The 23,514-nt window shown below is 52.5% G+C and overlaps 2 protein-coding genes across 2 annotated transcripts in view; both read left to right on the top strand.

The window, feature by feature from the left end:
• Positions 1-510: 510 nt before the first annotated feature.
• Positions 511-23,514, top strand: part of Sgsm1 (small G protein signaling modulator 1) — a 641,040-nt gene continuing 618,036 nt past the window's right edge. Inside the window, exon 1 of the mRNA XM_051176440.1 lies at positions 511-517. The gene's annotated coding sequence lies outside the window, so the exon portion shown is untranslated. The remainder of the gene's footprint in view (positions 518-23,514) is intronic.
• The window catches only part of Coro1c (coronin 1C), a 64,784-nt gene continuing 63,644 nt past the window's right edge, over positions 22,375-23,514 (top strand). The window contains exon 1 of the mRNA XM_051176447.1: positions 22,375-22,480. The gene's annotated coding sequence lies outside the window, so the exon portion shown is untranslated. The remainder of the gene's footprint in view (positions 22,481-23,514) is intronic.

Below are 23,514 nucleotides of genomic sequence, written 5' to 3'. Positions count from 1 at the left end.
GGCATATTCTGGCAGAACATGGTGGTGGCACACGCCTTTAATCCTAGTACTCAGGAGGCAGAGGCAGGTGGATGTCTATGAATTTGAGGCCAATCAGGGCTATGTAGAGTTCCAGACCAAACAAAGGCTACATAGTTAGACTGTTTCAAAAAGAAAAGAGAGACTAAAAAGTGGTGTGTGTGGGGGGGTCTGTCTCCCTAAAGTGCAATATCAGAGCCAGGCTTTTATGCTTCTTGAAATTGGACATCAGAGTAGGCCAGGGGTAGGCATAAGCACACGCACATTCATCTGGCACTGGGGAAACTAAGGCAGAGATATCCCAAATTCAAAGCTAACCTTCTGCGCATACTAAGGCCCTGTCTCGAAAACAAAACAGCTGTGCGCACACACGCAGCGAAAACAGTGTTACCAACGGGGACAGTGATGTCTGCCGACACGGCGATTCCTAATAATGCACGCCAAACGTCTCTCCTCAGGTGCACCCTGCTGCCACCCTGCTGCCGTCACGGGCACCGACAGGAGGAGGGGAGGGCACACAGTCATCCCCCAGGGGCTCAGATCTGCAGAAGTTCAAGGGAGAGAAAGGTCAGCCTGGGCTGCATGAGACCCTGTCTCATAAAACCTCGTCCTGGAGTTACAGAAAATCACTAGGTAAGTCACATGGCTGTAATCCAGAGACTGGGAGGGCTGAGGCAGGAGAATCGTGGGTTTGGAAGCAGCTCTGGCTACACAGGGAAATCCTATTTAAAAACAAAACCATAGGATGGTGGTGGTGGTGCACACCTTTGATCCCAGCACTCGGGAGGCAGAGGCAGGTGGATCTCTGTGAGTTCGAGGTCAGCCTGGTCTACAGAGTGAGTTCCAGGACAGCCAGGGCTGCACAGAGAAACCCTGTCTCGAAAAACAAAAACAACAAGAAGTATCACCGGCCTCATGCAGTGGTGCATGACTTTAATCTCAACACTACAGAGGCAAGCAGATCTCTGTGAGTTCGAGGCCAGCCTAGTCTGAGTTCCAGGACAGTCAGGGCTGCACAGAGAAACCCTGTCTCAAAAAAAAAAAAAAAAAAAAAAAAGCATACACACATATATGGATAATGAGTACACGGTTTTGGTCTTGTATATTGTGTAAGGTTGGTCCAGGTTGTGACATAAGTCATCCTTCAAGGAGAATAATGTTCGGGATGACAATGGCTGTCCCATTCACTAAGCAGGTCCTCTGCTCCCTGCCTCCCTGCCTCCCTGGTACCTCTTTACGGGTGAAGAGGCACAAGCTCAGGGTCGCTGGAGAAGCATCCATTAGCAGGGATGTGCGCACAACCTCCTCCAGGGACCCCATCACAAGTACAGATCTGCAGAACCGCCGCCGGGTCCTGGACAGTCCTTCCCTTGGGGAGGGCAACAGGGCAGCCTGAAAGTGTGGGCTTGTCTCTGTAGCAATCCAGAAGCAGAGGTACATCCTGTTCCGTGGTTGCCATGGAATATCCGAAAACATCTGCCACAACACAAGGCTGGGGCGGCGCCTGGCAGTGGAGCTCTGGCTCAGGCAGGGCTCGGGCACCAGACTGAGCAAGCCTGCATCTGGGCAAGGGTTAGGGGAACTTCCCCCATCTCCCACACGCATGTGCGTCGCCTAACACACGCACATGCGCACACACGCACACACTCTTATCTGGGAGGCAAGACTAATGGGATATCTACCCCATGCAGGTTTCCCAAAGAATTCTCCGTTCTCTATTTTTGGGTTTGTTTTGGGACTTTTCAGTTTGCTGGCCTTTTTTTTTTTTTTTTTTTTTTTTTTTTATGCTTGCTTCCTTCGGGTTTGGCTTGGTTTTGTGTTTTGAGAGGTCTCCTGTAGCTAGGCTGGCCTAGAATTTGCTATGTGACCAAGGATGACCTTGAATTCCTGACCCTCCTTCCTCTACCTCCCCGGTGTTGGAGTTTCGGGTCCTGTGCCACTCAGCCTGGCCACCTTTGTTTTTGTCTATTACTATTATTACTAGTATTGTTGTTGTTATTTTATGTGTATGAGTGTTTTGCCTGTGTGTGTGTCTGTGTGTATCTAGAACCCTTAGAGGTCAGAAGGCAGAATTGGATCTCCTGGAGCTGAGGTTACAGACAGTCATGAGCCTCCATATGGATGCTGGGAATCAAACTCAGGGCCTCTGGAAGCATGACTTGTATGTTTAAAACTGAGCCATCTCTCCAGCCCCCGGGCAGCCTTTCTTGATTGTCTTGTTTTTGTTGTTGTTTGGGACAAAGCCTCTCCCTGTTAAAAACCCAGGCTGGCTTCAAGCCTGTAGTAATTATCCTGCCTCAGCCTTCCTAGTGTTGGCATTGCAGATACCACCACACCCAGTCCTAATGCTCTGTTTTCTTCTTGGAAACCCCGAGAGGAGATCCTGAGTGCGCAGGCTTCCTGACTTCCTGCCTAGTCCAGCTCCCAGCCAGGCCCACAGAACTTCCCTAGCCCTATCCTTCTCTCCAGATGGAACTCACTGCCCTCGTTGTCATGGTAGCTGCTGATGTTTTTCCCGAACAGCCCTTAAAATGCAGGCTTGGTGACAGACAATCGAAGCGTGCAGAGGAGGACTGGGTCTGAGCCAGCGGGACCACGCGCCCCTGTGAGCTTTATACACCTGCAGAGTAAACGGGACATCCCCAGTGTGGAGGGGCTCCTCACAACACCTGCAGAGTAAACGGGACATCCCCAGCGTGGAGGGGCTCCTCACAAACCTCTCAAACTATGTGGTTGGCCAAGTGACTTGATCCCTTGTGATGAGCTGGGGTCGCAAGTAATAATGACACGCTTCCTAAGAGAGAAACTGAGGCACTGGGGGGTCAGTATAATTGGCTATGGTTACGTGAATATGCCAAATGGGTTGTATTTGGAGGCGGGAGGAGGCAGTACTGTGGATTGAACCTAGTGCTTCCCGCAGGCTAGGGTTTTCTAAGACATGGTCTTAGTACTGATTTTTCCAGCTAGCCTTGAAACTGCAATCATCCAGCCTTAGCCTCCCCATTAGGTTGGGACTACAGGCCTGGGCCACTGAGTTATGGTCCAGAATGCCCAAGCCCCAGCCCTCTGTTGTTTTCCTAAGTACCAGAAGTCCTCCATGGCTCCCTCAAACCACACACCATCCTGAACCTCACCTGAGAAGCTACCCTCTGCTCACCAAGTCCACGCCCTGCCTGCTGGGTTCTGTGTCTCTGGGTTCGCCCCATCTATGTATCTTCTTGATAAGCCTATGAAGTGTACGCTGGATAGTTTTATATCAACTCGACACCAGCTAGAATCGTCCAAAAAGAGGAAGCCTCCATTGAGGAACATGCCTCCATACGATCCAACTGGAGGGCATTTTCTTAATTAGTGATTGATGGGGCAGGGCCCAGCCCACCCAGTGTGGGTGGGGCCATCCCTGGGCTGGTGGTCCTGGGTTCTATAAGAAAGCAGGCTGAGCAAGCCATGAGGAGCAAGCCAGTGAGCAGCACCCTCCATGGCCTCTGCATCAGCTCCTGCCTCCAGGGTCCTGCCCTGCCTGAGTTCCCATCCTGACTTCCCTTTGTGAGGAACTGTGATGTGGAAGTGTAAGCTGAATTAACCCTTCCCTTCCCGGGTTGCTTTTGGGCAACAGTAGCCCTGGCTATGACAAAGTGGCTGCCCCTCTTCTCATACTCACTCCCTACAGCCACATCTGTGATGGGGGCTTGGCTGGGACCCTTAAGTTCAGGGAGACACTTCTTTAGTCACACTGGACAATGTCAGCAGAAAAGGCATAGAAGTGACCGGTAGCCCAGCTAGGGGCAGACAGAACTACAGAGCTGCCTCCTCCAGGAAGCCATGCCTGGCAGGCCCTCCTCCAAACTCTGCCCCGAGGTGACCGGTTAATGTGGGCACCCTGTGGGCATTCCCAGGACAGCAAACTCCCTGAAGGGAGCAGCTGGGCTGGGCTTATTATGGTCTGCCGTGTGCCTGATATGTGTCCGATCAGTATCTGTTGAGTGACTAAATGAAGAGCGCTCTAATGAACAATTGTGGGAGGAGCTGATCTTTCTTGCTCATGAGAGCTTTAGGGGAGCTGGGTTAGTCTTGCTCTGCCTCTTCCTGGCTGGACATGACTTCTCTGAGAGTCTGTGGAATGCACTCTGCAGGGGAGTTGGACCTCTGTGACTGGTGCACAGTAGGTCTCAATCAGCAGCAGCATTACGGGGAGGTCTCTGGCGTTCAAAGCTGTACTCCAGTCCTGACTGCTGTTGTGTGGCCTCGGTCTCAGACTGCTCACAGGGAAGAGCCTGGATCAGTGGTTTGCGGTGGAAATTAAGGGGCGTCTGTGTAGTTAAACCCTCTATGAGCGTGTGCTTCTGTGACCCCCCCCCAGTGAACTTGAGGACAAGGATGTGGCTTTCTCTTTCTACCCTACCCCATTCTCAAGGCCGCACTCAGTGTCTCACACACTGAGCGACACAAATTGTGGAAGGCACGGAACTTCCCAATGTATTCCCGGACACCCTCCCCCACCCATAGGTTCCCTCCGTGGGTTTTTCCGACTATTTCCAGCCCACAGGGACACAGAATGGTGCCCAGTGTTGGTCTTTTGTGCTGACCTTGGTGGAGACTGAACAGGGGTTCTCCAGCAGAGTCCCTCTGGTTGGAGGTGGCACAGATATAGGAAGGACTTGAGGGACAGTAGAGACCCAGCTGCTTAGACAGGAGAGTGGGAACTGGGCCTCTCCGTAAGATCCACAGTCATGAGACTGTGGTCAGGTCTCCATCGTTCTGCGTGGTGCTTCCTGTGTGGTCGGGGATGCTGAAAACTCGGATGGCGGCGTGGAAAGGGAGAGGTGTGTGAGGCATGAGTGGGTGCCAGTCTGTGCTGTGCCTCCTCTGGTTATAGTATTGTAGTGGGTAGCTTTTATGTGTCTCGCCCTGTTCCACCGCTGCTTATAAAATAACGCTCTGAGGATTAATATTAACTGTAATTGTTTGACCAAAGGCTCAGGCATATTACTGACTAGTTCTCACAATGAAATTAACCCATTTATATTATTCTGTATCTCTCCATGAGGCTCATGGCTTGTTACCTCACATCTTGCTTCCCCTGTGGCTACATGGCATCTTCCTGGCTCCGCCTTCTTTCTCTCCTTAACTCTGTTTGGATTTCCTGCCTAGCTATAGTCTGTCTGACCATTGGCCAAAACAGCTTTATTCATCAACCAATAAAAGCAACATATACTACAGCGTACAGAAGGACATCCCACATCATAGTATGGCATCTGTCCATGCTGATGGGAGGCAGAGAGAGAGCCTGCCTCTTTATGCTTCCAGCCAGACTTTAATCATAACCCCAGCCCAACTACAGCCTAACCAGGTGTAGGATGGACCAGGCAGGGGTCTCTCTGGGCTGAGGGTGGGCTGCAGACAGGTGAGGGAACCCTTTCCTCCTTCAGGTACTTCGCTGGTTCACGCCTCCAATCCTGGAAGTGCCTCCAAAGCAGTAGCCCTGATGTCCCCCTCCACGTGACACCGAAGGAAAAGGGAGCTCACATGGGTGAAGTAAGTCACCAAAGTACAAGGGAGTAGGTCAGCTCTGCCCCAACACAGGATCTGTGTCCAGAAAGGGATGCAGTGCGCCCTGGGGATGGAAAGACCTCTGGGGACCCTAACAGAAAGGAAGGGGAGAAAGTCAGCAGCATAGGGGCTGGTGATGCCATTGGTGGCTTACAAAGGACAGTATGGAGAGAGTCCCGGTACCGCCAACCCAGTGCACACTCTTCTAGGCCACACCTACCGACCTCCTGGCCTTGTCCAGGGGACAAGGTCAACCTCCCTGTCCCATCCGGGATCCCAGCTCAGTGCCCTGCAGATCCCACCTTACTGAGATCCTCAGAGGACTCGGGCTGCAGCCCCAGGTCAGCTCTGAGGTCCTCAGGGCTGTCTCTAGTCTCCCCCCGGGAACAGAAGGCATCTCAGCTGCCTCCCCCTGTAGGCGGACCCCCCAACACTGGGATCACAGGAGGGTTTCCACCAGGGAGCTGTGATGACTGCATCAGATCCACAAAGATCTTCCTCCAGCCACAGCTCCTTCTGCCGCTGCAGTGGCAGAGTCTCTTTTAGTTTGTGTTTTGTGACAGGGTCCCACTCTGTAGCCCAGGCTGACATGAAACTGGAAGAGAGATCCTCCTGCCTCTGCCTAACCGAGTGCTGGGATTATAATGTCCAGTTCTTACAAGAGCCCTCCTGCGTGGTGCTGGTGCTACATTGTATCCATAGAAGATGTATGTATCCATATTGTATCCACAGAAGAGAGGATGAGAGCCGGGGATGCCCAGTATGCCCCGCCCCACCCACCCCCTGCCTCTGTCCCTGCCAGCACCAATGCTCTCCCCTCAAAGACTATTTAACCATTTCCTTAGCCTTCCTTGCAACAGCTGATTTTTTTTTAAAGAAAATGGGCACCATGCCCCGCCTTCCTGCGGCCACCATCCCTCTGCTCTGTAAAGCCCCTTCTGTATTACTGTGGGGAATCCCTGGGAACATCTTTGGTGGACCAGCAGCCAGTGAGGACAGCCTGGCACTGGTGTAGCGTCTTACAGTGTCACAAAGTTTCCACACCACCGGTAAGTTCCAGTCACAGGAGCCGGGAGGGGACCCTGATTTGGGAATCAGATAGATAGGTTTAAAAAAAAAGTGGTGTTTGTGTGGGGAAGGAAGAATGTCCTGGGTGCCTGGGTGGAGGGGGGAGCTGGTGCAAACCAGTGTAACAGGCAGAGGGAGGCCTGGACAGGTGATGGAGCGGCCCCGGCCCTGCTGGGTGCTGTAGGCTGTTAGCAGGGAACTGGACTGGAGCGTAGGGACACTGGAACACAGGGGGGGCTCAGAACTCTAGGGGGTGGGGCCAGCCTGTTCCGCAGACCCCAGACATCACAAAATGTGAGCTATGTAGTTCAGTTCCTCAGCCGCCCGAAGCCTCATTCCAGCCACACGGGCGAGTGTAGCCGCTCATTAGCTACACCTGTGTCTGCTGTGCAGAACAGCACATACACCGGAGACCAGCACCAACACAGAAAGTGTCACCTGCGCACTGCGCTAGAGATAGCACTCAAGGTTTGGGTGGGTGGAAAGCCTTTTGGAGAGAGAGAAGGAAGCCAGTGGGGATGGGCTCCAGAGAGATCGCCGGTGACCTGTGCCAGCATGGCGCCTGGCACTCAACCAGTGCCCAGTGACAGACCACTGAGTGGATACCTGACCGTGTCCTGTAAGGGAGATGGCAAGATGAGGCCAGAGGTGGCCGTGAGCTCACTTCCAGAGGCAAACTGGGGAAGTCTCCAGAGCCAGCAGAGGAAGCAGGAGTGGGCTACAGTTGGGGCCTAGGCAGCTGGGTGAGGGGCTTGTCCCTTGAGGCAACTTGGTCTGCCTGCTTTCTGTGGCTATCATAGAACTCCTGACACTAGAGCATTTACTAAGGAAGTTCACTGACTCGTGGCTGGGCGTCGAACATAAGATACCTGGCGTGAGAAGGTGGCCGAAAGCGGACCCGCAAGCCACTGTGCTGAAGCGAGAGTCTCTGCAAGGCGGCCTTCACTTTAAACAAGTGTTCCCGGTCATTCCCTCAACACGCCAGTCACACGATTGGCTCAGTGTCTCCTCAGGTTTAAAGCCATCTTTAAACCATGATAGATAGGGTAGGAGGGAGAAGGGCGATGGGAGGAGAGGGAGGGGGTGCGGGGAGGGGAGGGAGGGAGGGGAGGGAGGAGGGAGGGAGAACTAGTTGATCTCACAGTCAGAGGTGTAAGCCTAGAGCTGTGGGCTGGCTGCTCAGGCAAAGACACAGGGACAGAGAGAAGGGGCTAGAGAGGAAAGGGTGGAGCCAGAGTCCAGGGTCGTGCACAGGTAGGACCCTGCATTCAGACCTGGGACCCCATGACACAGGAAAGAGAAGATTTGATGGGGGGGGGGGTGTCTACATTGATCTTCTTCTTTGAGACGGAAAAGATTTGTTGACAGGTTAGCAAGCACACACACACACACACACACACACACACCGAATAAAACAGTATGTAGTGTGTTTAAAGCGTGTCCCCGTCTCATAGCTAACCCTCTGAACACCAGCTGCGAGATGCAGCTCACTGGTGCAGAGCTGGAGACACTGATGTTTACTGTGCCTCAGTCTCCCCGCAGACACACAGCACCTTCTCCCAGGACAAAGGGCCAGCTGCCGCAGGCACTGAGCCCTTCGGTGGGGTGGGCTCTGACCCGGGCTATCTCCACACTTCTTCCTGGGTAAACAAGCCACAACGCAATCTTAGAAAAGCACCCCAAATTACCGTGTGGGGATAGCTCATCGAGAACAAGCAAAGGCTTTGTGGGGCTGTGGGACGTGTGTGCTTTCCTGTCCCCTTCCCCTTGTGACAGTCATTTCTTTAATGCTCTTGATGTGTCCTGCACTTGGCTTGGGATTTAAACGCTAACTCATTAAATGAGACGGAGGCCCTGTTTTCCTCAAGGACAGGAAACGGACCCCCGGAGGTGAAGTGGCTTTCCCAAGGCACATCATTGCCAGGGACCTGCGTTCTGGCACCACAGCTGGCCTGGTCCACCAGATGCTTCCATGGGCGCTACAACCACAGCAGAAAATACATTTCCTTTGTCTCTGCCACATCTAGCTTGCTGACTGGCTGGGGACAGGCTGGGGTGGGCAGCATCTGACTCTCGCCTCAGCTCCAGTTAATCACACTGGTTGGGTTACAGCATCCGCCCCCCCCCCGAAGAAACCTGTGTTTGTAGCCACAAAAAGCTTTTTGAGGCCTGGGAGCCTGAGGGGACACAGAGCCAGATGGGGCTGTAGATTTCTTCCAGGAAGGGTTCATTTTCATTGCAAGCCCAGGATAATTAATGTGTTAGGGGTCAAGAACATGGCTGGTATCTCCCACTGGCCTGGGGGAGGGTGGGAACAGAGGATGGCCGTCTGCTAATAACCCAGGGACAAGGAGGACTCCTGGCCTTTCCCAGCCATGGGTGCTCAGGGCCTGCATGGGTGTGGGTGACAGAGAGAATTAAAGAGGTGAATGAAAGATGGTCCCTTGAACCAGATGGCCAGTCTACCGCTTGGGGACAAACCAGCAGGTGGCTGAGCCTCCAGTTAGAAAAGACAGCCTGGTTCAGAAATGTGAGGCCACTTAGATGCTAGCTTGGCGGGGGGGGGGGGGGGCTGAGGAGAAAGCAATGTGGGAAGACAGAAGCAAGCATAAGAAGTTACTGTTTTCTCTCCTGGGGCTCCCTCCTCCTCAGTGTTCTAGTAACGCACACCCATCTGTGGAAGCCACCGCTGCCCGAAGCATGGAGACCTGGTCCGTCTTCTTCCTCTCACTATATCTGTGCTGAATACTTTTATTCTGTGCTGTGGAGTGCTAGAGTTAGCTTAGCTAGGGTTGCAAGATGGGTCCACGGTGGCCTCTGTTGTGCTGGCTGGGTTTATGTCAACTTGGCCCAAGCTAGAGTCACTGGAGAAGAGTGGAGTCAGCTGAGATAAAATGTTTCCATAGCCCATGGTGGGCGGGGCTATCCCTGGGCTGCTGGTCTCTGCATCAGCCCCTGCCTCCAGGTTCCTGCTGTCTGAGCTCCCATCCTTCAGTGATGGACAGTGGTGTGGAAGTGTGAGCCAAATAAACCCTTTCCTCCCCAGCTTGCTTTTTGGTTATGATGCTTTCATTGCAGTGGGAAAAGCCATGACTTAAACACCTCCTAATTCTTCCTATTGTAAATAAAGCTCCTACGAACATCTTTTTGCCTAAAACTTCTGCTCCTGTTCTTTTTTTTTTTTTTTTTCCTTTATATCTTTCTATTTCTCTCCTCTCTGTCCTTTTTTTCTTTTTGAGACTGGGTTTCTGTGTAACAGTTCTGGCTGTCCTGGGACTCACTCTGTAGACCAGGCTGGTCTCGTACTCACAGAGATCCGCCCGCCTCTGCCTCCCGAGTGCTGGGATTAAAGGCGGGGGGGGGGGCACTAGGCCTTGTTTTGCTTTTGAGACAGGGTTTCAAGTAGCACAGACTAGCCTTGAACTTCTATTTAGCCAAGGGTGACCTATAGGTTCTAATCCTCCTGCCTCCACTTCCTGAGTGCTAGGTGGGCAGGTATTCAACACATGCCTGGTTTCTGTGTACTGGGAATCAAACCCAGGGCTTCAGGTGTGCTGAGTAAGTGCTCTACCAACTGAGCCACATCTCCACCCCACCTGTCACCTTTTCTAGACAGTGGTCTCAGAAATGGCATCCTACTTTTAAGAGTGCCTCAACATGCTATGCCTGCTAACATCCACTTCTATGATTGTACTGAATGTCCCATCTCCGGAGAGTTCCCAAGTTAAAGTGCCAACCCAGTGTGATGGATTTAGAGGGGAGACTTCTGCAAAGTTCTTTGGACAGGGTCCTGATGGTTTAAGACCCCGAGATGGGATTATTGTCCCTGTAAGAAAACGAAGAGACCAGAGCACTCTCTGACTCGTCCATGGGAGGATTCGGTGAGAAGGTAAGTCTGTAAGCCAGGGGACTTTGCACCCTCAGCAAAATCTAACTCTGGTGGCATCTGGTCTCTGAGTTCAAGCCACCCTCCTATGGTATTCCCCAGCTGACTAAGACACTGTGGCCTTCCATGTTGAGTTGAGGCTGGTCTGAGTGTAAGACAGGACTCGCAGAGTGACATTGGTGACAGAAAAAGTATTGTACCCTCCAGAGGCCGGGATTACAGGAATTCCCCATTATGCCCATCTCCCTGTGTCTCCCGAACTCTCAACAAGCCTGGGTGAATGAGCCTGTGGGAGAGGCCATGGGACTCTTATCAAGCCTTTAGCTGTCTCCAGGCCCAGCTCCCAGCTGATCACAACCTCAGGAAAGACCTTACCAGAGCTAAACCCATGTAGTAGACACTTCCCGCTGCCCAACCACAGAAATAGAACATTGCCATGTTGTTTTCTGCCTAGACGGTTCTGGGGACTCTTTCACAGCAATAGATAATGGATCAAAGGCTGGAGTGCCTTGACGATTTATGACCCAGCATTCCAGAGTCTCCCCTCCTTCAGTCACCAGATTGCTGTTTCCTGTTTTGTCATGGGACTGGCCTACTTGTGACCTTGCATAACCTTCAGATAGGAGTGCCTGTGTCACAGGGTGTGTTTGGACACCACATCTGCAGCCAGCCACTTGCCCTTTCTGCTCTGCTCCCTGTCAGAGATTGGGTTTCGATTTGTGGCCGTGATGGTGTCCACAATAAGATGTTCACAGCTTGTTCCCTGTGCCCCGCAAAACCATCTAATAGGCCATGCTGGGCAGCCAGCAAGCCCAGCCTGTTATAAGTTAATTCTGCCGTTCTCTGAGTTCTCTAGAGCAGAGTAAGCAAAAACATCTGGCTTCATCAGCGGCTGCTACAGAAAGGGAGCAGGCTTTCGTTTCTCTGTCTCTCATATTTGAAAGCTGCCCCACAGGATGCACAGATCCAGGGCATTCGAAGACATACCGGGACCTCGATTCATTTTATCAGTATGCACCATGGATATTAATTTGGCATTCCAGGCACTGAAGAGTTGGACTGTTTGAAAGGAGTGGAGGTCATGTTGGTGTCTGACTTGTTTACAGAAGCAGCAGATGGACTAAAATGCCCACAGATGCTGCACTTGGAACCAGGTTCAAATTCTAGCCACACTACCTACAAGCTGTGTGACCCTGGTTAGGTTTTTTGAACACTCTAAACCTTAATTTCCTCTTCTAAAAGGAAACACTAATTGCGATTTTGTCTGTTTAAGATACCTTTTTATTTATTTATTTTCAGGTTTTTCAAGATAAGGTTACTTTGTGTAGCTCTGAACTGTCCTGGAATTTACTCTGTAAAACAGGCTGGCCTTGAACTCAGATATCTGCCTGTCTCAGCCTCCTGAGTGCTGGTACTGAAGGCGTGTGCCACCACTGCCTGGCTTTGTTTAGGACATGTTAGGTGGGATATATACGAAGACTAGAGTGTGTTAACACATGTCCAGTTACTAGACAATTATTTATTACTAGACAATCCCATGGTATCATCTTGAAGCTATGTCACTATGTCACAAAATAAGACGGATTCAATCTTTAAATCCAGCTGTGTAGTGTGAATCAAATACCCTCACCACTTAGAGCTTCAATTTCCTGATGTGTGGAATAGGTCTACCAAAAGTCACACTTCCTGTGTGTGTGTGTGTGTGTGTGTGTGTGTGTGTGTGTGTGTGTGTGTGCAGACGCACATGTACGTGTATTCGGAAGTCAGAGTCTTCAGATCTTCCTGTACCTGGGATTACAGGTGGTTGTGAACATCTCTCCTGCATGAGTCTCTATGGATGCATGAAGTCTTCCAGACAGCCCCGGACAGCTCCATGCAGTAAGTGCGATTATGCCCCCATTTTACAGATGAGGATGGTGTGGTTCCAGTAGGTCAGATGGATCACTGGTGAGTGTGTGGCTGTAAGGATTTATACCCATGCATGCAGTCTGAGCTTCCAGCCAGGGCTGTGGACTTTTGACTCTGCAGTGTTATATCCTCATGACAGGTGTGTGGAAATCTGGCTGGCGGCAGGGCCTGCAGCATGGGGCGTGCTCAGGGAGGGGGCTTGCAGGGTACCCTTGCTATTGTCATCTGTGTCACCCAAAGGCGATGCTTTGTCATTCATAGAACAGGCTCTTAGAAAGGTCAACACCCATGCCACACTTTGCTGGCCACCAAATAGGACAGGGCAGATGGCAGGGTACAGTGGGTCCCAATCCACCCCTGGAGGTTTCCCCAGTGAATGACATGCTCTCAAAGAGGCTGCAGCCTTGAGCTTGGTGTGGGGGGGTCTCCAAGCCTGCACCAGCTCTTTTGTGACCTCCATAGAGCTTCAAAGCTGCTGGTGGAGGTCACTCGAGCTAATGGGGCCAAGGTCATGGCCTGGGTCAGCAGGCCACTGTGCTGTAGTGTTGAGCACAGTCCCATTGTCTCCCTCGGTCACCCTGTCCTGCAGATAGCAGAGGGAAGGCCCCTGTGTGATGGTTCCATGGCTCTGGAAGAAGTTCTGAGCCTCAGTCTCCTGATCTGTAGAACAGGAGGACAAGGGCTGTGCATTAGTTATCTTCTGCTGGGAAACAGGCCTCCTCCGGGCGTTCCTGGCTTTAAACTGGACGCATCATTGAGCTACCATTCTGAGGACGCAGCTGTGCGTTTGCTCTACATCCGGTTAGCTGGTAGACTGACTCATGGCTAGCCGGTCTAGGGTAGTCATTCTCCCTCACATGTTCAGTACCGGCCATCTGTGGGCTGAGGTGGCAGGGTGCATCGGCCACAAGAGTCCCATTGCCCTGCTCCTTAGCCTATGCTTGTGTTCCTAGCCCAAGCCTGTGTCATCGTTACAGATGCCCCCCACTGGCCACAGCATGTCACATGACAAAGGACAGTCGCAAGGGAGGGACAAGAATATGCGACTGGCCGGGTAGCAGTGTCCCATGCATTTAGTCCCAGCACTTGGGAGGCTGGGGCGGGTGAATCTCTGTGAGTTCGAGGCCAGCCTGGTCTACAGAGTGAGTTCCAAGGCATCCAGGACTACACAGGGAAACCCTGCCTTGAAAAACAAAAAACATGAGTACGGTAAGTTCAAGGCCAGGCTGGGTTACACAGGGAGGTTCTTTTTGTTGTCGTCTTTGTTTTGTTTTGTCTTTGGAGACAGGGTTTCTCTGTAGCTTTGGAGCCTGTCCTGGAACTCACTCTGTAGACCAGGCTGGCCTCGAACTCACAGAGATCCGCCTGCCTCTGCCTCCCAAGTGCTGGGACTAAAGGCGTGCGCCACCAACGCCCAGCCACAGCGAGGATCTCATCTCAAAAAAAAAAAGAATTATATTTCGGACATTAAAGCCCAAATTCAGCCCCCTCCCCGGTGCCCAGCTGCTGAATTTGCTATGCTGTTATTTGTTCGAAAACTTGTCAGCACAAGTTGAAGAAAGAATCCAGTGACCAAGCTGGCCATGATTGCTGCTGCTTGGTCGCTGGGTGGCAGTGGGGACAGCAGGGGAGAGTCACTGAGCAACAAGGTAAACACACTCACACACGCACACGCACGCACGCACTCACACACTCACACACACACACACACACACACACACGTGCGGTTCTGGGCCCTCTGGACAGGTGACTTGAAATGGGTCCACCTTCTGTCAGGGCTGGCTTCTAGCCCCTCAGAAGATTCCGACGTGACGTTGCCTGTGTCCTACCCAGGTAAAGTTTCATTTCCCTTTGTGAAAGGTGAGAAAATGGCTTTCCCAAGGAAAGCCACCACGGGAGTACGCATACACACTTGGAATCACAGATCTTCCTGTCACCATCGACAGTGTTAGTGGCAGGAAGTGGTGACTTGCCGCCTCGCCCTGTCTAGAGTGCACACAAACTTCCTTCAGAGGGAATGTCATCCATTCACACAAAGGACCTCTATTTTCCATCTATGCCATGCTCCACCGAGCCCAACTCCACAGTGTAAACGACAAGACAAAACGACGCCCAAAACCAGGGGAATGGGGCTGGCTCCCATCGTGTAATGCCAGGCTTTCCTGGTGGGTTAGGAGGCCCCCCCCCACTTGCAACCTGGGCAGGGATTCTGCTGACCCCTATTCATGCTAGAAATGAACTACAAGGGATGGGAAGCTGCAGAAAGGGATGCCTGTGGATGTGGCTTAGTGGGATCAATCAGCCCGCTCTGACTTCAAAGGTCTCCCAGAAATGATCTGAGTGACCCTGGGCACCTTGTTTGATAATGTAGCAAGTTTGAGACTCTCTTATGAACTGGTATGCTTGTTATTTTATACTATGCTTTAAAGTTTGTGTTGTAGAGGATCAAACCCAGGGTCTTAATGTGAGCTAGGAAAATGCTCGGCCACTGAGCTATACCCCCAATTCTGGCTGTTGGCTTTGTTGTTGTTTTGTTTTTCAAGATAGGGTTTCTCTGTGTAGCCCTGGCTGTCCTGGAACTCACTCTATAGACCAGGCTGGCCTCAAACTCAGAGATCTGCCTGCCTCTGCCTCCCGAGTGCTGGGATTAAAGGTGTGCGCCACCACCGCCTGGCCCAGCTTCAAGTTTTAAGATGATCTCACTGAATAGCCCTAGTTGACCTGGTACTCTCTATGTAGTCCAGGCTAGCCCTGAACTCACAGGGGCTGCCGGGATGTGGGCTGAGGTGGAAGGTCAGCCGGGAGCTTTCTCTGCCTCTCTGAGCTGGCAGGCTTTCATCCCAGTATCTGGCCCCCAAGTCTTTATTGGTAAAATTGAATGATTAAGGTTTTGTTAAAAACAGCATACTGCTTCCCAAGTGCTAGGGTTAAAGTCATGTGCCACCATGCCTGGCAACACTATCTTGTGTTAATTATTTAATTTTGCTTGTATGTAAATACAGGTTCATCCATGCTACAGAGCATCCGTGGAACTGGGCTCTCTCTTGCCACCTTTGAGATCCGGGAATTGAACCCAGGTCTTCAGGCCTGCTAGCAGACACCTCTGTTTGCCGCCGAACCATCTTGCCAGCTCCGCCCTGTGATCCTTGATTGCACAAGATATAGCAACTGTGTGTGATCTCAAGTCCTTCCCACGGTGGAAGCCTTCGTTCTCTGTTCTGTAGGGCAGACGTAACAGACCCCACCCATAAGCACAGCTGCCGGAGGGGGAGTTCAAAATCTTTTCCTCAAAGTCCCTTACCCAATAAGAGTACAGTCCCATACATCTGAATGGCCGGGTGCCTCCATGTTTGGGGCCGAGCACTTGTTTGTGAGGCAACCCTCCACACTGTAGATTGTTTAACAGCACCCCAGGCTCTGCCCTCGAGAACCCAGATCCAGTCTTCCATCTGCTGCACCCAAAAAATGTCTCTAAATATTATGGGCTGTCCCCTGGAAGGAGGAGAGAGCAAGGCACCTGCTCTTGAGAGCCACCGGTACAAGCCTTTTCTGTATTAATTAGTTTTAATTTGAGAGGCGCTAGCCTGGCTGGGCTTTGGATGTGCAGCCGGCTGGCGGCGGGCGCCTTTACACAAAGCGTGGCAGTCTCAAGCTTTATTACTGCCATAATGAGACTCGAGTGGCGAGCGAGTAGTTTGGGTGACAAGATTCACATTCTAATTTTTGGAAAAACTCCGGGGCTGCCTTATCTGGGAATCCTTCCATCTGGCACTCGGCTGGGGACTGTCAAATGGCGACGCTGGGTTTGGGGACCGAGAATTTATGGAGCTCTTTTCCTGTATGATGGCCAACTGCTCACTGAACACACATGCAGGAAAAGGAGGAAATACAGAGCAGGAACTGAGCTTGGGAGGTTGACCCATCATCACGGCGGACCTTGTGTGTCTGCTTGACCACACACACAGTAGATGAAATATGATTTCTGGGTGTGTCTGTGGGTCTGTGAGAGGCAATGAGTTCAGGCTGCCCTGAAACTTAGGAGCCATCTGCCTCCATCTGCCTCCCTAGGGTTGGGAGAAGGGTGTATGTCACCAGCAAGAGATAAACATGTAAATGGGTGGACTAAGTAGAGTGGGCGATCTTTCCCACATAGGCACCCACAAAGGACCCCGACCAAAAGACTGAGGGTCGGATTTCTCCTCCATCTGCCTGTGTGTGTGTGTGTGTGAGAGAGAGAGAGAGAGACAGAGAGACAGAAAAGAGAGAGACAGAGACACAGAGAGACAGGGCCTCAAACAGCCCAGGCTGACCTTACTATGTAGTAATGACTACCCTCCAGTCTTTACCTCCCTTGTAGTGGGATTATAAGCCTGGGCCACCATGCTTGGCTTCCTTGAGCTAGGATTTCGAGCCCTTGACACTCCTGAGTCTCAGGCCTCATCTCTTGAGGTTGAATCTGCTCTGTTGGCTATCTGGTTTTCAGGAGTTTGAGCTGTATTGCCAGTTTCTCTGAGTCTCCAAGGAGGGTGGCAGAGTGTGGTTGTTTGAATAACAGATGACGCAAACTTCATAAAAATATGGATGGGCAGTGGTGGTACATGCTTCTAATACCAGAGGCAGGCGGATCTGTGTGAGTTCAAGGCTCTACAGAGTGAGTTCCAGGACAGACTCCAAAGCTACACAGAGAAGCCCTGTCTCAGAAAAAAAAAAAACAAAAAAAAAAAAACCCTATCCTTCCTATCTTATCAATCCTTCTACCTATCCATATCTATTTATCCATCCATCCTCTATCTATCTACTTATCTATCTTTTATCTATCATCTATCTCTCTATCTCTGTCATCTCTTTCTCTGTTTCTATCATCTGTCTCTGTCTCTATCCATCTATCTATCTATCTATCTATCGATTGATCGTCTACCTGCCTGTCTAGCTCATTGATACCTCCTCCCCCCATGGTACACTGGTTATTGTGCCCAAAATTCCATCACTCAGAAATAATTCCCACTACTTTGTGTTTTATAAAAAACAAGCCTTGCTCTTCCCTCACCCCCTTTCCATCTAGCACATCTGGAAGGTCTTTGTACATCGTTAAGTAACAAATATCCCTCTACAGAATTATTTTCTGTTTCCTGCTCAAGAAACTTCCAGAGCTTCTGGTAAAGCCTGGGAGTGCTCTCCCTCACAGAGAGAGCGGCAGGAGACCACACCCCATGCTCCTACTGAGCCACAGCCCTCTCCAGGAGTTATGGACGCTTGAAGGCTGGGTCTTTTCTTTTTCGCCTCCAGGATGAGGTGCGGGTTGCTTCCAGCACCCTGTTCCTCTGATGACTTCTCTGGTTGAGAGCACTGAAGTGTGTTTACCTCTTTGCCTCTTGATGCACAGCACAGGTGGTTCCATGGTGACATATGTCCTCACACACACATAGTTGACCCTCACTGTTCATGGATTCCACGTGCTGGGAGCTTCAACCCCGACACGCTTGTGCAGGGACTCAGTATAACTTTAAAAGGCTGGGGAGGTCTTCGGCCAGGTAATTAGGGTCATGGGGGCATCGCCTATGGAGGAGTTAATGCTGATCTCTCTGGGTGAATTAGTTCACATGAGTGTGAGAAGGCCACCCCCGTTTTTCTCCATTTAAATATCTCTAAATTTGAGGTACCACCAGTTTTCAAGGGCAGCAAAATAGATAGATAGCATCGATGCTTGGACCTAAATCCCTTCCCATAGGACCGGTATGGACAGACGGAAGGTTTCTTTCGGGTCCACACAGGGATTTCTATCCCCTAAACAGCAGTGATGTGGTTTTCTCACAGCAAAGGGTTACACAGTTTTCTCGCTGTTCCCGGAGGAGCAGCTAGTTGGCCACATGTGGGGCAGATGTGAAGGAAGGTGATGAGGAGGCATTGCTTCTGGCTGTACGTGTTTCCCGTACAACAGTCTCCTCCCCACTGGTCCAGGGATAGAACCAGGGACAGAAATCCGAAGTGGGGAAGTAAGTCCTGAGACTTACACCGTGGGTGTCACCTGCAGGAACGTGGGGTCATCAGACATCTTACTGATAATTTCATCATTCAAAGAATTGGGGGGCGGGGGGGGGGCAGATGGATCAGTAGCTCAGCAGGAAAAGTGAGGACCTGTGTCTGGCTCCCCAGTATCCACGCAAAACGCTAAGTGTGTGGCTAAGTGTGCTGGAGCTGTGAAGACAGACAGACCCCAGGAGCTGGATGGCCAGCCAGCCAAGCTGTTGTGTGACAACACCTTTCCTGGGAAGGCACACCGCACACGTCTATGCATTCCATGGCATACCAGAGTATATATACTGCCAAGGTCCCACTTGGTGAACCCTGAGTTTTACTGGGGTCACTTACAGGGTTACAGATGAGGCATAGCTTACAGAAACGGAAATGACTGAGACAGCTGTTATCACCAAAGCTTGCCCCAACAAGGGTGGCAGCTCATAAAATCTGGGGACGGGAGCACACAGCCTGCAGGCAGGCCAGCAGATGGAGAGTGTCCTTTCCAGGTGACCCAGTTGTCTAAAGCTCTTCCAGGCAGCGGGTATGGCTTCTGTTTCTCCCAGGCAGCTGGTCTTGTGTGGGAGCCTCTCCTTTGTATCTGGTTTGTCTGAGGGCTCTCAACTTTTATTGCCTAACTCTGGCAGGGAGCGGCTAAGTGAATCTGATCAGTTTCAGGGACTTCCTGAAGCTATTTTGAGTTGTTTACCTTCCAGCCTGAGGAGCTTCCCTGCAGGATGGAATGCTTCAATCTAAGGAAACTGTTGCACAACAGTAGCCAGTAATCAGTACATTCCAAGTTTACTGGGAGACCTTGTCTAAAAAAAAATAAGACAGGGTATGATAAAGATTCCCAAAATTGTCCTCTGGCATATACATTTGAGCTCTACCCTCCCCCAACAGGAGCGGGAGGGGTGGGGTAAGCTCACAAACACAATCCCAAACTCTTAATTCCTCTAAATTACTTCCTGAAGTAAGCATTTGCATCCCCATAGATAGAGTAGAAAAAGAAAGGAAATGGGGTAGAAATTAGAAATGGCTCATGAGGTAAGGTCACTTGCTGTGCAAAGCATTAGGACTTGAGTTCAAATCCCTAGTAGCCACGTTAAATGCTGGTGACAGCTGTGGTTGCCTGTGAGCCCAGCACTGTTGGAGCTAGACAGAGAGCTGCTCCGGCTTGCTCAGTTTCAGGTTCAGTGAGATGCTGGGTCTCAAGAGAATAAATTGGACATTGGTAGAACAGCATACTCGCTGTCTTTTGACTTCCTCATGCGCACACACCCTAAACACGTAGGTGTGAATGTACCTCTCGCACACATCGATGAGGGAAGTGATGTGTCCAATGTCAGTCAGGCAGTGCCTAAGTTCAGTCTGAATTAAACCTATCTGTCAAAATCCAAAGTCCATTTTTTTTTTTTCCCTTTGTTTCCTCCGATGCCCCGAGGCAGGTTGGGGTAATGACTAACCAGCTAAGAGTGCAGACTCACATGGACCCCACCTGGTCGGTGCTGGGTAACCTTAGGCAAGTCAATGTCTCCGATGTTCTGTTTATTCACCTTTATAGCTGGATTTTGAGGATTCTTTCTAGGGCCACAGGGTAGTGGAAAGAATTTCTAACAATTCTGCATGCCAAGTACTCAGTGACTGTTGTATGCAAGTGACAGGTAAGTGTTGGATAGTTTGTTTCCAAAGGCGAGGACAGTGTTTCCAGTATTTCTTTCTCAGCTCTCTCTCAAGCAGTCCATTGCTCTTCATCCTCCCGGACTCACTCAGCCCCCATAATCTATGCCTTCGGTGAATTAAACAAGGATCGCAACAAGAGAAACTGGTTTTTCCGCATCACCAACAGAAGCTTTACCACCTCTATCTCTCCTAAGTGGAGTGGCAAAGCTGGCTGGGTATGAAATACCAGGTTGCTCCTGTTAGCATCCACTGCTCAGAGGCAAGCAAAAACCCATTCTGCGTACTGTATTGGACGCCACAGCACAGGTGCCACCTGTTTGTCACAAGCCAGAAGCTAAGCACTGTCAAGGAGGGGCTGCTATCATTTCCATGTCACAGGTAAAGACATCGAGCAGTCAGCAGCATTTGATGCCCTTGCGGAGGACCCCAGTCTCGTTCAAAGCACCCACAGCGGTCTTCTCACAACACCCTGTAACTCCAGCACCAGGGTGGTCGTCAGCCTCCTCTGACCTGCTAGGGCACAGCGTGCGAGAGGTGTAATTACACATACGCACACGGGTGCATACATATAAAACAAGTAAACATCTTCAGAAGCAGAGTATTAAGCCAGGCCGTGTGGTGCACGCCTTTAATCCCAGCACTCGGGGAGCAGAGACAAGTGGATCTCTCTGAGTTTGAGGCCAGCCTGGTTCACTGAGCTAGTCTGGGACAGGCTCCAAAGCTACAGAGAAATCCTGTTTAAAAAAAAAAAAAAAAAAAAAAAAAAAGTAGAGCATTGCAGAGAGTAAAAACTTGCTGAGAAACCTGTTTGGCTGTGGTAGACCTTGATTTATGTAACACACGAACACACACACTGCCTGGTTTATTTGTCTGAGATAGCCCTGGCTGTCCTGGAACTCACTGTGTAGAACACACACACAACACACACACACACACACACACACACACACACACACAGCCTGGTTTATTTGTCTGAGATAGCCCTGGCTGTCCTGGAACTCACTGTGTAGACCTCAAACACACACACACACACACACACACACACACACACACACACACACACTGCCTGGTTTATTTGTCTGAGACAGCCCTGGCTGTCCTGGAACTCACTGTGTAGACCTCAAAGTCAGAGAGCTCCACCTGCCTCTGCCTCTGGAATGCAGAGACTAAAGGTGTGCTCAACCACACAGGGTCCCATTGCTTGCTGTTTTGAGTTGGCAGTTTAACGCAGGCCCTGCAACATGGAATTCAGAGCCTTTACCACTGAGCGCCAACCCCCAGGTTCCCTGAAACAAAGTGAAAATTCGTTCCCCCGTGAATGGTGAAGATGCCTTGCTTCGGGACAGAAATAACCCAAACCCTCAGCTGGCCCAGTTCCCTTAGCTCTTGGTATTTCAAAGCTTGACATTTCTGAAACGCTAGTAATGAAATGGGATAACCTCACACGCAAAGTTAGAAAACCGAGGCTCAAAGAGGTGAGGAAACTGGCCCTGGACCACTCCATCTGATAGTAACCGGGCTGGGGCGGGAATCCTCATACTCTGACTTACTGAGGGACTTCAGCAGGGAGTCTTTACCGCCTCACCGGAGGAATGGAGTCATTAAACTCTCTCTGCCAGGTGTGGCCCAGCCCAAGGGCCGCCACCCTGCCCTGGGCTGTGATTCAGGGAAGTGTTGGGAGGGAAGGAGCGTGGGTGCGAGGCGGGAGCCGGCACCGACGGGGGCGGGGCTTGCAGTCTAAGTACGCGCGGGGCCGTGGGCGGGGCCCGGGATGCGGCTAATAGGATGATCACGGGCTCCGGGACGGGGCTCCTGGGTACCCTGGACCCGTGACGCCGAGCTTGGGGGGGGAAGCTAGGTCTGGGGCGGCCGGGCCTGGCTCGCGGGCTCGATGGGCGAGTTAGCGTGGCGGAAAGACCCAGCTCGTAGGGCGGCTCCCCGGGGCCGGTGGGCGGGGCTTGAGCCGGCCCGCTCAGGTCCTGAAGCAGTGGGTGGGGCTCGCAGGAGCCCGTGGGCGTGGCTGTCCGGCCATTCAAATACCCGGCCAAGCGGGCGTGTGCTCCGAGCCTCCCTGCGCTGCCCTACGCCACCAGAGAGGGCGCCCTTGGGAGCGCCGGGCGGCTAACCGGGACCTTCCCGGAAGTGGGCGTGGCGAGGCGCGGCCCGGCGGCGCTGATTGGGCGCGGCGCGGCGCTGGGGCGGGGCCTGCGCGAGGAGGCCTGGGCCGCGGCGGCCGCGCCCCTCCCCCGCGCGGCGCTCAGTGCCAGGCGGGAGGCGGCAGCGGTTGGAGGCTTCGCGGGGCTTTGCAGCTGCGACTTCGGCGGCGGCGGCGCCTCAGGCACCCGGGCTCTGGTGAGCGGCGCGCGCTCCGGCGGGGCGGCTCGGGAGCGAGCCGGGGCGTGCGGGCGGGCCTTCGGGGCCCCGCGTGTGAAAGCTCCGGGCTGACAGGAGCCGGCGGCGCCGGGTGTGCGGGGCGCGCGCGCGTGCCCGCCCGTGCCCGGGGGTGCTGCGGCCGGGGAATGGCCGGCGCCGGGCGGCGGGCGGCGGGCGGCGGGCGCTCGGCCTTGGGCCCGGCGACCGTGCGGCGGGCGGGCGGTGGCTGCGGGCTGCGGGCTGCGGGGAGGAGGAGGCCGGGGCTGGGCGCTCACGTGGGGCCGGGGGCGCGGGTGCTGCGCTCGCCCGGCCGGGGCTCCGCCTGGCTCGGGGTGCACGGCCTCCTGGACCCCGAAGACCCGGGGCGGGGGCCAGGCTGCAGCGGCGCGGCCGGGTGCGGAACCTAGTGACCCGCGGGGCAGGTGGGGCTCAGCCGCGCCGAGATGGCTGGGATGACATCAGATGTGGAGGGTGGGGACGCCCAGCCCAGCTCCGCCGCCGGTCCCCCCGCGGGTGTGTGCGCGCACCGCAGCCCTGTCTCCAGCGATGTGAATGCGCTGGGGGAAGTGGCCGGCTGCAGGGCTCGCCGAGAAGAAAGGGGCTTCCTCCCTGAGGGAGGTGCCGGCCCCGACGTCCTTTTTTGGGAGTGTTCAAAGGGGTTCTTTTTTTTTTTTTTTCAGGCTGGAAAAGGAAATGCAGGCTTCGCTCCATGGTGGTTTAGAATCACATCCTATATTTGGCCTTCATGTAGGCTGCCCTTGTTTTGTGGTGTCGGAACGGCTTGCTCTACACATTTCGGTCGTGGGATTAGGGCTGAGGAGCAAATTGCAAGTTGCTCATCCCTCCCAGGATTGCAAGGTCCTAAGGCCTTCCCTTCCTGTGAGCGTCTCAAAAGAAATGACCGCAGAGTGTGTTTATACACAGTGCCACATATGTTTAGTTTTGGAAATGGTTGGCACAAAATGCCGTACCCCCGCATCATAGCCTTCCTTACCGGGTTATATCCTAAAACA

The sequence above is a fragment of the Phodopus roborovskii genome, unplaced genomic scaffold, assembly GCF_943737965.1.
Source record: "Phodopus roborovskii unplaced genomic scaffold, PHOROB, whole genome shotgun sequence".
In the NCBI taxonomy this organism is placed as follows: domain Eukaryota; kingdom Metazoa; phylum Chordata; class Mammalia; order Rodentia; family Cricetidae; genus Phodopus; species Phodopus roborovskii.
The sequence above is the reverse complement of the archived record's forward strand: the minus strand, read 5'-3'. Positions and strand labels throughout refer to the sequence as shown.